Source organism: Alligator mississippiensis, chromosome 1 (assembly GCF_030867095.1).
Source record: "Alligator mississippiensis isolate rAllMis1 chromosome 1, rAllMis1, whole genome shotgun sequence".
Classification (NCBI taxonomy): Eukaryota; Metazoa; Chordata; order Crocodylia; family Alligatoridae; genus Alligator; species Alligator mississippiensis.
Window position 1 is genome coordinate 322,582,331 of NC_081824.1, and position 13,347 is coordinate 322,595,677.

A 13,347-nucleotide genomic window follows, 5' to 3' on the forward strand; every position below is an offset into this window, starting at 1 on the left:
TTAAAGTAGAAATGTACTGCAAAGTTAGTATAATAGTTGTAGTAATTAGTTATAGAAATATAATATGAAGTAGAAAATCATTTAACTTTTTACTCCGTATCAGATATGATAATTGGATATTTTCACTGTTCATTTCTGATTTTGAAAGACTGATTGAAATGTAAATTTTCTGAAATTTGTAGCTTAGAAAACAGTTACTGTAGCTATTGTACAGGAAAATCCTAGTAGAAAAAAAATGTAAACACCACTCCTACTCTCCCCCATGTTCTCAGTATTTCTTTGTATATACCTACTATAGTCTTGAGGTTACAGTATTAGGCTGATAGAACCTTTGAATGTAAATTCTGCCACTGACTTGTGGTATGATGTTGAAAAATCACTTGACTGCTGTGTGTACCAGTCTGTGCTCACTTAGCAGGCACTGTGAACTTTTTAAGCTTTGTAAAATACATTGAGACTCCTTGCTACAAGGTGCTAGCTAGGGAGGAGTAAAATAATATTCTAGCTTTCTATTGCGACCGTTTAATGGGTTACTTGGATACTCCAAGTGACCAGTGTGTCATGAACACTCCATGTTCCCAAGCTTCTCCTCTTTTACCCGTACTGTTACCCCATGAACAGTTTATTGTTAAGTTACAAGATTGCATTCTATATTCTCTACCTCCGCAATATTTAATTATCTTTTGTTAATCCAGTTAGTTTAAATCAAGGGTGTCCAAACCAATCTGGCCTCTTGGGCTGCAGGTGCCCGAGGGTGATGCTAGATTCTGCCCACAGTGTTGCTGGAGCTGCCAGAGGTCTGCCTTTTGCCAGGGATCCAGCAGCTCTAATAAAAAGCCTTGCCACCAGGGCCAGTTGCTGCTTCAGGGGGAGGTGTCAGCATGACCAGTAACCAGGGGGTTAATGTGGACTTGCAGCCCCATGTCAGTCTCAGCTAATGCAGGGAAAGATGTTGGTAGCTGTTGCTACATATCCTTGTCACTGAATGCTAAAGATTCCTGTGGCCACCAGCATTGGGGAATGGTAAATTTGGTGGTAGGGGCTATAGTGGTAACACCCCTCTGCAGCAATATGAAGCTGACATGGGGATACAAACACCTGTCCCCACTCCTTCATTCCTGGGCTGTATGTTTTACACATCTGGTTTAAATGAAAGACATACTAGGTGTTCACAGCAGAGATGCTATTTCTATTATTGTTCTGGGAAGTAGATAATTATATTGATCTTCAGGATGTGTTTTGAAACTTCCTCTCATTATCCTTGTAGACAGGATTTTCCTAATAAGAAGTGATTGATTTTATAGGGCTATTTGCCCTATTCTGGCTGGATTTGGCACTCTAACAATGCCATTTATTGTTATGGAATACAGAATTTATTCATTAATTATTCCATGAGGCTTACGCCTTCATTCTTCTATAAATAATTCCACTTCCAAATTACAGTATATAGCGCTTGCTTTCTTTGGCCATGTACAGATGTACAGTTTCATGTACAGTAGGAACCAGAATTGTACAAAAGTTGATTTTTCCTTCTTCTGGACCAAAAATGACAGTTCTGGAAGAAAAGTAAGCTGACTCCAACCAGGTAAAAGTTAGCTCTGGGAGAATGAATATTTATATCCCCCCCACCACTTTTCTCCAGCTTAAGTCCTCCTAGGGACTGGAAGAAGTGGAGCAATGAGGCAAAGGCTTCCATGTCTCTGAGAATGGGATTCTGTAGAACAGGATGGGAAGGAAAAAGAACAACTGCTCCCTGTTGGCTCCTCACGTCCTGAGGTCCCTGGTGTGAGGAGTGGGCAGGAAACTGCCCTGTCACTCTGCTCAGCTCCTGAGCACTGGGAGCTTAGTCCTGCTCTTTACCTGCTTCTTGCTCCAGATACCTGAGTGCGGAGTAGGTAGGGAGCTTTGCCTCATCTCTCCCTCCGTTTGGATACCAGGAGCTGAACGGAGGGAACAGTGATTGTCCCCAGTGTGAAAAGTGGAGAGAGAGTTTTGGCCTGACTTTTTCCCAGATACAGGAGGAATGGAGCAGGCACACTTTCCCCAGATGTCACTGGTCTGCGAAAGGCTCAGGGAGCAGGGGAGGCAGAGTGGTTGTCAACTTGAATGTCTGCACTGCTGCTTCTCTCAGAATAATTTCTAGCGGTGGAAATGTTCTACCATTAGAAATGAATGTTAGTATGTGAGCATTGTGAAGATATCTTCCCTCTCTTTTTTTCTTTTTTTCAGTAATCTTTTTTTAATTAGGTTTTCCTTCTGACTTCTTTTATGCTCTCTCAAGGATTAACTTTTGCTTGAGTGGAACAATTGTGTAACAACCTTACTGCTTTCAGGGTTTATTTTGCTCTGATGGTGAAAGAAATGTAAATTTAGTTGTTGGGTTTTTTTCTTACCATGTAATAGATTCATCATATCTATGGAATACAAAATGGCAGGCTTTTGAGACCTGATCTTCTACTTCATTGGTATTTTAGCTAAAGAAAAAAAAAAACACGACTTTTTATATAGGTTTTAAACAAATTTACAGTTTGGTATGGGGGATCTTTTTTTTAATTTTATTTTAGTAAACAGTCTGTTAAAAGAGAATATTGAAATAGTGTTCCCACTGAAGAATTTTATAGATTGGGTAATTTTTCCTTTTCCACATAGCTCAAAAGTGTGAAAGAGCGAAATGCATTTCTTGGGTTCTGCCAGGTTTTTCTAACATGGAAATGCTTTTTTCTTTCCATGTCTATTCCTTGTGTGCATAACACAACACAAAGCTAAAGGCTTTCCTTGAGCCCTGTATTAAGTTACCTAATAAATAATTTCACATGATAAGAAAATTAATAAGTTACTTATTAAAAGTATCATTAATAAGTTAACTTGTCTAAAGTGTTTTGAAGATGGAAAAACTGAACATGTGTTTTGAAGATGAAAAGATGCTTATCCACAAAGGAACATCATTTCACACACCTTAAGTGGTTTCTTCAGAGAAGGACTCCTTAATGGGAGTTCTGAATTGTCCTGGTTGTTCTGAATAATATTAAAAAGAAAAATATGCCCAGACTTGAGTTATTGAAGAGTTTATGGGCCCTTACTAGGCTTATCTATTTGTATTCCTAGGGCAGTTTTTCAGGAGTTGCTTATATTTTGGGTACTTCTGGCAGTGTACAGTTTGTAAGCTTTCATTCGTCTTGTGGCCTCCTACAAACACTGCTAGATGTAGTCTCTCTGTGACTGTGGAGACTTGTATATTCTTCTCCTGTGTATGTTTGATTTCTTCTTACCCAATGTTTTACTTTTCTTGGTCCCCTCCATTGATAACATTGTGTTTTGGTATTGCCCACCGAGTTGTCAGAGAAACAGTTTACAAATAAGTAGGGGTGCACTGATAAAGATTTTGGAGCCGATATTTAAGGAGGCATATTGGCCAATACCGATTTGATACACCTGCCATCAGCTGGTAAGTCCATTTTGGTGGAAGGGAAGGGGCATGGGAGGGAAGGTCAATGCCTCCCGCGGTGAGGGAGGGGGCAGGGGCAGGTGCTGCCCCCTCCCGTGGTGAGGGAGGGGGCAGGGGACAGAGCTGTTGGGGGGGAGGGTGGCTCCCACCGCTGCTTGCACCCTGGAAAGTCAGGGGAGCATGTGGCCCCGGATCTGTGCAGCATGGAGCAGGCTGGAACTGCAGGGTGGAACTGGTGCTGAGTGGGGCTCTTCTTGCTGGGCGCTGGGCTCAAGGTGGGCTGTGGCGGCAGCGGGAGGAGGCTGCAGCCACCCCAAATTTTGCCGCACCTCCACTCCCAGCCCCATGCTGCCACCTAGTGCTGCCCCAACTGAACGCCCCACCTCCACCCAAATGCCAGAAAAAGCCACAGCTGCACTGGGCGGTGGTGTGGGGCTGGGAGCGGAGCTGTGGTAAAATTTGGGGTGGCTGTAGTCTCCTCCCACTGCTGCAGGAGCCCACTTTGAGCCCAGCGCCCGGCAAGAAGAGCCCCGCACAGCACCAGTTCCACCCTGCAGTTCCAGCCTGCTCCATGCTACACATATTCGGGGCCACACGTTCCCCCGACCTTCCGGGGTGCAAGCAGCGGTGGGAGCTGCCCTCCACCCACGGCTGTCCCATGCCCCCACCCCCCACCTGGGCAGCACCTGCCCCTTCCCTCACCACAAGAAGCATTGACCTTCCCCCCCCCCCCCCACACACACACACACCCCTTCCCTCTCACCACAATGGACTTACACCTGCCATCAGCTGGTATCAGATTTTCTTTATATTGGTACCGATCAGATAGCGGACTGATGTATCGGTTTTTTTCAGTTAAAACCCACCAGTAAGGCCAGTGAGTCAGTCTTTTGATAGATGGTAAATTTTTCCCCCCTACTTTCTTACGTGGAAATATTACGTTCTTAACAAAATATTACTAAAGCATGTGTGATATTCAAATTGTGCAGCAGTTACTTTTAATGTTTTAAAGTATCTTGCATCCTAAGTTAGTGGTAACTTGTCCTTGCATGTGAAGAAGTAGTACAGAGTCCCATTTAGCTTTTTTCCTATTATCTCTACATTTCAAAAGTTAAACACATGCTGCTTAATTTGTTTTGAAAGTAGAGGGGATTCTTGAATACTCCTACTTATGCCACAAGAATTTCCTATCAGAGAGAACTTCTCAACTGGAAACTTGATTAAAAGAAAACAGCTATATATATTGGCTGTAGGACTGTCTGCTTATAAAGAGAATAACAATGCTGCATAAAAATAATACTAGCAATAGCAATTTTTAAAACAAACAGTCCTGGAACACTGAAACCTATAGAAAGATCCCCCACAAGTAGCTGCTAGCATAAATATTTTCCTCATCTGTGTAAAATGGTAACCTGTCTTTTTTTTATTTTTTTTTATTGGTCCCTTGAGTGATTGTTTGAGAGGTTTTCATGTAGGTGAATAAACAGGTTTTAAAAAAAACAAACCTGTATGGAGTGAGCAGCTCTCCATCACCCTGTACAGTATTGAGTGAGCAGCTCTCCATGGTGAAGGGTACTTAAAAATCAGTTTCTGAATTGAATCTTTCACTTACATAACTCTAAAAGCCAGAATTCTTGCATCTGTAACCTTCAAATGTGAACTAGTAAAATACTGTTTTTGAGTCTGTAGGCAGGTACATTTCCCTGTTGTTCTTATTTATTAAACATGAAAGAATAAGTGATAGTAGTAGTCTTGAATAATAATATTGATATCTAGCACAGTCTTGCACATATTGATACAAAAAAGGAACACATCTTAAAGACTACATAATGTCTGTTGAAGTCAAACTGGGACAAAATGTCACATCTGTAGAGAGCGGTCTTTTAAAATCTTACACATGTGCTTAATTTTATGCTTTCGTAGAAAATTTCTTTTGTTTATATTTCTAGGAATGTAACAGCACTTTACTGGAAGAGGAATCGTGTCCCAGCTCCCCAGCGTCTGGATAGCTAGTGTGCTTCTATGGAGCTTTTTGGCACTTTTATCTAATAGCTGATTAAGTCAGCTATTAGATAAAAGTACCAAAAAGCCCTGCTGAAGCGCGCTAGCTATATAGACACTGGGGAGCTGGGTTAAATTGACACGATTTCTTTTCTGGACACGCACTACACTGGGCATGGGGGCGTCTTGAGCTGAAAGTAAAGCACTGGGTTTTTGGTTTTTTTTCCACATTTGTAAACACCCTGAAAGACTAACTGGTTCAGAGAGGCATAAGCTTTCATGGACAACACTGTATTTTGTCAGTACTCTCGAAGTATAGATCAGGCAGTATCTGACAAAGTAGGCTGTCGCCTATGAAAGCTTGTGCCTCTCTGAACCATGTAGTCTTTAAGATGCCACCATGCCCTATCTTATGCCTGGCTTCACACTAACATGGATAACTAACTTGCTCTACTTTTAGATTCAGATGTGAAACATAAGTCCTTACTAGTTGTGCTTATTGGAGATTTTATAGAGGTGTAGGTTGTAGCCGTGTTGGTCTAAGGACATAGGTTCTTTGGGTGAATCTGGTATCTTTTATTAGACCAACTTTCAGCAGTTGGTGTGTTCTTCCTGGATGGAAGATCCAGGAAGAGCACGCACCACCTGCAGTAACTTCCTTAGCCTGATGAAGGGTTTTTGAACCCGAAAGCTTGCTGAATAATTGTTTTCCAACTATTTAAGTTGGTCTAATAAAAGATACCAGATTTACCCAAAGAACCTTGTCTGCCTTGGAGATTTTATGGCATTTTAGGCAAGTAGATGTGTCGATCCTGGTATCCTGACCAAATAGAAGACATAACATTTTTCTGAATTAAGGTGTTGATTTGGGATATGAAACCTTGGTTCCGTTCTTTTGTTCTTGTTCTGCCACATCTCCCGAAACCTTAAGCAAACTTCTCTTTTTCTTGTTGTTTAGTGCTTGTTGCTAAATACATCCATTAAAGTTTGAAATGCTCAAATACTGTGGAAATAAGTGCTGTATTACAACCTACCCACAAATAAATTACTGCAATCCAGTTAATGCAAACCTACTCAAATTTCCTTAAATTCACATTTTGGTGTTAGGTTAGATGATTCCTGGGTCTTTGTACTTAGTTCTCATGACTCAGGGGTAGCCAAACTGTGACCAAAGAACAGGGAGGGGACAGGCAATGCAGTGGCAGATAGGGCAAGGAGCAGAAAGCAGAGCAGCTGATCCGCCCGGGGAAAGGGATTGAAATGGCACTTGGGGAGGCTGTGGGGCTAATTTGTGGCACACCTGCCAAAAAGGTTGGCCCTACTGTTGTTCTTGTTTTCATTATTAAGGGTTAGAAGTATCTGAAGATACTTATTGTGGAGCAGGTAGGGTTATTTTTACTACTTTTTATTTGAGATCAGGTAATTTATTTCACACACTTTTACTCAAAGCCAGACTACAATAATTTTGACTCAAATTGAGAATTCAATTATTTGACTTACCAGTTAGACAGATATTAGTTACATACTATGAATTATTGAAAAAATGTTTATCTGTCTTCTGTGGACCAAAAGATACCGTAAAATATTGGATGAGATCCTGCTTATGAAAACTTCAGGCATGTTTTCTGTAATGTTAATTGGATTGTTATTCAGTTACTGTATCTACTTGAATACAAGACAAGGTTTTTTCCTCCAATCAGCATGTGGGGAGAGCCCCTTGTCTTACATCCGTATACAAGGAAACCTCATTAAGGACATTGTCTCTCATTAAATGGTTGCCAAAAGTAGCATGTTCTAAGTCATGGAAACCAACTATGAAGTTGATTAAATGCAGCCAAGACTGAGCATGACTATAAATCAGATGGGCCATATTAGGCAAACATGCTTCTGGAAACCTACCACAAGGATAGGTTAGTGCAGCCCATCTGATAAGAAGGGATCCATATATGTATAATGTGGTGTTTCATTTTAATCATGGAAAAATGTGAAATTTGGGTTACTTTTTTTTTTTTAATCTGAAAATTGGGGGGTTGTGTTTTTTAAGGAAATTTTTTTTGTGTTCCAAGCCAAATCAGCCTTATCAATTCCAAATCTGTGAGTCGTTCAGGAACCATATGTGGCCCTGGTACCGACAAGCATTCTTCACCCCCAACCTGGGGCTTCAGATGCTTCCAAATCTTTTGGTGGGCATCCTATATGTAGGCTCAAGCCTGGAGCCTTGGGGTTTGGATACCCCTGAGTTTTGCTTTCCCTCAACCGGATGGCCACAGGAGCAAGCTAGGGAGGAGTCTCCCATTTCCATAAAGTTGGTGTTTAGCCAAAGTCTTCCCACTGGAAGTGAAAGTGGGAGGCTATCTATGTATTATCCCAGTCAGGTACCTACCCCCTGCCAAAAACTGGTTTTCCCGTGCAACTAGGAAAGCCACCTTAGTGGTCATGGGTTTCCCCCTGCTGGGTAATTGGGGAATTTTTTTTTTTTTATCAGAGAAAACTGGGATCCCTGCTGAGAAGGTGCATGGTAGTGCCCATTGACTGCATTCCCCCCTCAATGCTGACTCTTTTTAAAGTCATGGTAAGCCACTGCGTTGCATACATTCTGACTCCCTCTTGACTCCCACAGCTGAGTTGCACCTTCATTTCCCATTTGCAGTGATTCCTGTTTCTTCACCAGCCTTAAATGTTTGGCAAATAATTACCAAATGGGGTCCCAGACGGTTCACTAAAAATCTCTCTGTCATCTCAGTGTGTTACATTTGGTTAGTGTGGCTCTGCTCTCTATGAGATGAAGCTGGACCAGATTGCTCTGTGTGCCATCTGCAAATACATTTTTGGACGGTCCCAGGACTCGTGACAAGAACACCCAGTTCAAGGCATGAGTGGGGAGCTAACTAGCCCATGAGTCCTTTGTTGAGGGTATCTGGAGTACATACTTATACTGAGCAGTGCTGAGTTGTGGGTTCACCTGTGGCTTGAAATCCTGTTGACTTTAGAGGGGCCCAGCCCAATAGGGTAAATATTGGGCTCCAGAAGTGTGACTTCACAAGAAGGGACTAATAATCTTTCCATAAAACTTTTTTGATTTGAGCATATTTTTCCTTGTAGTTGGATTTGCTTAAAGAAGCTGTCCTGTATAAATTCTCTAATGTGCTTTCCTTCCACTATTCTTGAAGCTACCATAAAAAGGTCCACAATGTGTCTAATAGAAGGAGATCTAGCATCTAGGGTGAATAAATAATAGGAGTATGCACAGGCAGAAATCATAGGAATATTAAAGAATCATGTTGTTGTTACAATAAAATCTCTGTTATCTGACATCCCTGGGGTAAGGGGATTGCTGGTTATGTAAAAACTCCTGTTATCTGAAATAACCCGGCAGGGTTTTAAGGTAACATGGGGGTGGAGGTGGCAGCAGCTGCACACGGCTGCTGCAGGGTGCAGCATGGAGCGATGGCAGCATGGTTGAGCGGTGCTCAGGGCAGTACATGCAGAGCGGCAGCACAGCTGCCACATGCAAGCTTTTCTTCCCCCTCCCCCCCCCCCCCCCCCCCCGGTGTCTGGCTGGCGGAGTGGGGGGGGAGGGGCAGGGTGGCAGCAGCCACATATGGAGCAGCAACAGTGCGGGGTGGTGACAGCAGCCTCTGCGTGCGAGCTTTCCCCTGCTCCTCCCCACATCTGGCCAGATGGCTGGAAATTCCTGTTAGTAAAGTATTCTGGTTGTTTAAATGCCAGATATACAGTAAAATCTCTGCTAAGTATTTAATACATTGATCACTAAAGACAAATACAGTTCTCAGTTAAAAGAGTGGAAGACCATCTTGGGGGTCACTATATTAATATAGTATCTATGTAAAATAAATGACCTTATTGTTGTTAGTGGATGAGCTGTTCTTGTGACCTGCTCATGAGCACTAAGACAAAAAGAAATTGAAAAATCTAGAACTCTTGGTTCAGAGGTGATGCCTTTTATTAGACCAACTAAGAAATAGCAAAAAAATTGTCTTTTTCCACAAGCTTTTGGGCTCATGCACCCAGGACGGAAGAAAGGTGCATAAGCCTGAAGCAGCAATGGAGCCATGCACTGCCAGGTATCAGAGCCTGTGCAGACCACCAATGGCGGCAGCAGGCACTTGTGGTAGGGGCTGTGAGCCAAGGGAGGGGGGTGTGTGTGTGGGGGGGGGGGGTCCTATCTCCCCCCCACCCTTTCTAACATCCACATCATGCACAGCCGAGCTCTGCACTCCCGCTGCCCCCTGCGCACACTCCCACCTGCCTCAGCCCCATGCTCTGCATTCCCGCCCAGCTGTAACCCCCTTCCCCACCCCGCCGCTGCTTCCCTGCCTGGAGCAAGCAGGATGCCAGGGAAGCCATGTAGGTCCCTTGGAGGCTACAACAGTAGCAGAAGCAGCCCTGCCCAGAAGCTGTATGCTAGCTGGGCCAGGCCCTTCCACCCAAAAGGTTGGAAGCGAGGTGTGCAAGATAGCCAGGGTACAAATTAGTTGGTGGACACCCACAGGCTAGATCAAATTGCCTGGCAGGCCAGATCCAGCCCGTGGGCTGTATTTTGCCCTCCCTTGCTCTACAGGGTGCAATGCAGTGCTGTTTAGTGATGTGAGACAGAGCTGGAGTATCAGATTCAATATGGCCACAGTAGCTCAGCTAAAGCATCAGGTTAATAGACTCTGCTTCCTGACAGGGCTAATTAATCCAAAGGGGATGATGCACTAACCTGGCTAAACAGTTTCTGGTACCCTAACCTGCTCTTTTATGTTTACACAGCTCTAATTTGTGCCATGTAGAGATATACACATACATAGAGAAAATCCCTGACACCTCACATAAGCTAAAACAGAAGGGAAGAAAAAACCCCACCAAGATCTAGCTGAAGAACAAATATGGTTTGTTTTCCCTCTAGTGTTTTGTAGCCTTATATATTGAATACATATTTGAATACATAAATATATATATGTGAATACATAATTTAGATGTAAATTCATTAGGGAAATATCACTTGTATATGAAAAGGAGTTGGAAGAAAAACTAGTTTTATCCCCCACCCCTTCTCCTCAGAGTTGAAATTTTAATTACTCTTCTTTTCAGTTCTGCATCTTTCAAGAGAAGTACACATTTTAATGAAATGCAGATTATAAAGGAGTGTCATTCTGTTTGAAGCATCAGATTTGAAAGACAAAATATAGTAGCCTTACAGTAAAGCAGGGCCTTCTCCAGTCAGTCAGTATGTTTAGTAAAATCACTGAATGACAGCTCCACTGACTGAAATTCTCGAAACAATGTACATACAATAACACTGCAAGCATCTTCACGTTGTCCTGACGTGCTTCTAGCCTCTTATGGAACAAAGCATCTCTAGGGACAAACTAGTAGTTCAGTTTGCAGAAAGAGTCCGTCCTTAACAGGTGTGCAGTAACATAATAATTATTAACTGTCATGGTAGGGGTTTGGTTTTGGGGGTTTTTTTGGGAGGGGTGGGGGGTGCGTTCCTCCTGATGTACATGCTGTTTACTGAAACTGGGGCTCATACCACAGAGGCTACTTTGTAGCTTTCAGATGGTAAAGACTCCGTTATAGTAATGCATCATTCTTAATAATCTTTAAATAGGAAGCAATTGTAATAGAGATTTCTTGTATCACCTTGATTTTGCATGGCTGCCTGTTCTAAAAAATTAAATTTAACACTAATGAAGCAGGATTTTCCATATGGCATATATAACCTGCAGGCATTTATTTCCCAGTTCATTTTTAATTATGTTAAATTTCAGAAAATCAATTTTATTTCCTTGTATTTTTTCATTCAAACACCCAAATTTTGACACCCAATTCCATGCCAGAAAAACTTAAAAGAGAGAGAGAGAGAAGGGAGATGCAATAAATACAATTTTGGGAGAGGCAAATCTGTTGAGAAGATTGTAAAGGTCTAAGAAACTGCCTCGACACATGCAGAAACAGCATGCACAGAGGCTGAAGTTCTCTCAGTTTTAGTTTTCCCAGAATGGAGGACAGACCAAGAACATTATGCTCTGTTCCTGGAAAGAAGGCTTTTTTAAAGCACATAACCTACTAATCTCTAGAGATTGAGGACAATGCTGTCAAGGCACTTCTGGGGAAAAAATGGATTTGCCAAAACAAGCATTGACATGCCAAGATGGAGAGAGACAGGTATTTTCTTTTTTAAAAAAACAAACATTTAACTTAAGCTTCTAAATAAGCTTTTAATTCTAGGGTAGGAAAGGGATGAAAAATAAGGTAGTCGCTTTTCATGACTTCCTGAATGCCCAAGTCACTGGTCCTTTCTGGTTTTACATGTTGCCCAACCAACATTTTTCTTTCCCACTTAAAGTGAGAATTCAGTTGCTGTTTTTCTTTATTTATTGCTTTCCTGCCTTGGTTCCCATTGCTTCAAAGGGATGCACAAGATGGCAAGGAGCACACCCGTCTCTATTGAATGGGGCTCCCTGTCATGCACGTGCAGCTCTCAGCACTTGTACTTGCACACCACCGGGGGAAGCCCTGCACTATGGAGCCAACTGCCCTTGCTGCCTTCTTCCATACTGGTCCCAGGACTCTGCCGGGAACCAGGGTGCAGGGCTCCCCTCCACTTTCAGTGGAGTCCTGGGACCCGCATGGCAGGGAGCCCTGTGCAATACAAGTGGGCCACCCTGCTGTGCTCCTTTCCAACATGTGTAGCATGGGCTGGAGCCCTGCTCTGCTGGGTATCAGCACCTATGCCGGCCATGAGAGCCCTGAGCTCCCGCTGCTTGCTGCTGCTGCCACGTGTGGTGGGGTGTGCACCATGGGGGCGGGGGATGTGGTGGGTTCCCACATCCCACGAATGCTACATACTCGCACCCTTCCCCCCGCCCGCATATAACCCCCCAACATACCCTATTCCCACCCACACACAGCCACACCCCCTCACAAATTCCTCCCACACACCCCCATCCCCAACCACACCCCACACATTCCCCTACACACACTATACAAGAATAAGACTTTTTTTTATTTTTGAGTTATTATGCAATCACCTCCTATATATACTATGCAAACACAAATCATGATGATTTTTTTTTTTATAATTAAAATATAGTAGGTGTTTGACTTTGTTTTGACTTTTAGTGATTTGTTTGTTTTTTTTCTGGTTCCAAGATGGCAACCCTGTTCTCCCAAAACGAGTACTTTTCTCAGCAGATGCAAGGGGAGGGACTTCTGGTGGCAAAGGTTGGGGTTAGAGGTGGGACTTCATATCTCAAGATGGTGACCAGGGGGCAGAGCACCTACCAGGGGGCAGGGCTACCCTTGTGGCCCTCGACAGCTTACCAAGACTCATTAAGTGGCCCTCCAGCCAAAATAATTGCCTGCCCCTGCTGTAGACACACCCTGCATCTTCTGCAGCTTTAAGTACATTGTAACTTGTTGTTTTTGATCTGTAGTTTTTGTTATGCCTGTTTCTAAGGAGAAGAAACTTGTAAATCTCCTTGTTCAATCTCCAAGTTGGAGTTTTTAAAGACTTGCTAAAATTAATTGCATATTTTAAGGTTTTGTGCTAGAGAGCCTTTATAACTTAAAGCATGAAAAGAATTTTGCTGAAAAGGACTGTTTACCAATTTTTTAAAAGTAATTTTCTTTCTTAATCTAAGTAATTTGATAATGAAGTGATACTTGCATATTAAGCCATCTACCATTACATTTCTGCATCTGGCACTGAAGTCTAAAATAATTGCAATGGCCCTCTTCCCCCACATAAAACTTGGCTGTTGGTAATACTAACCACAGGATAAGTGTTGAAAAACATAGGTACATGACTTGGATTAAAATACTTTGTCTAAACTGCATTGGTGGTAGTGTGGTATTTAAGTGAACTTGTGAAACATTTTTTGCTTTATACT

General features: G+C 42.7%; 1 protein-coding gene across 1 annotated transcript in view; it reads left to right on the plus strand.

Moving 5' to 3' along the window:
- The window catches only part of AP1S2 (adaptor related protein complex 1 subunit sigma 2), a 45,298-nt gene that overhangs the window by 13,035 nt on the left and 18,916 nt on the right, over positions 1 to 13,347 (plus strand). The gene's annotated exons all lie outside the window — the stretch shown is intronic.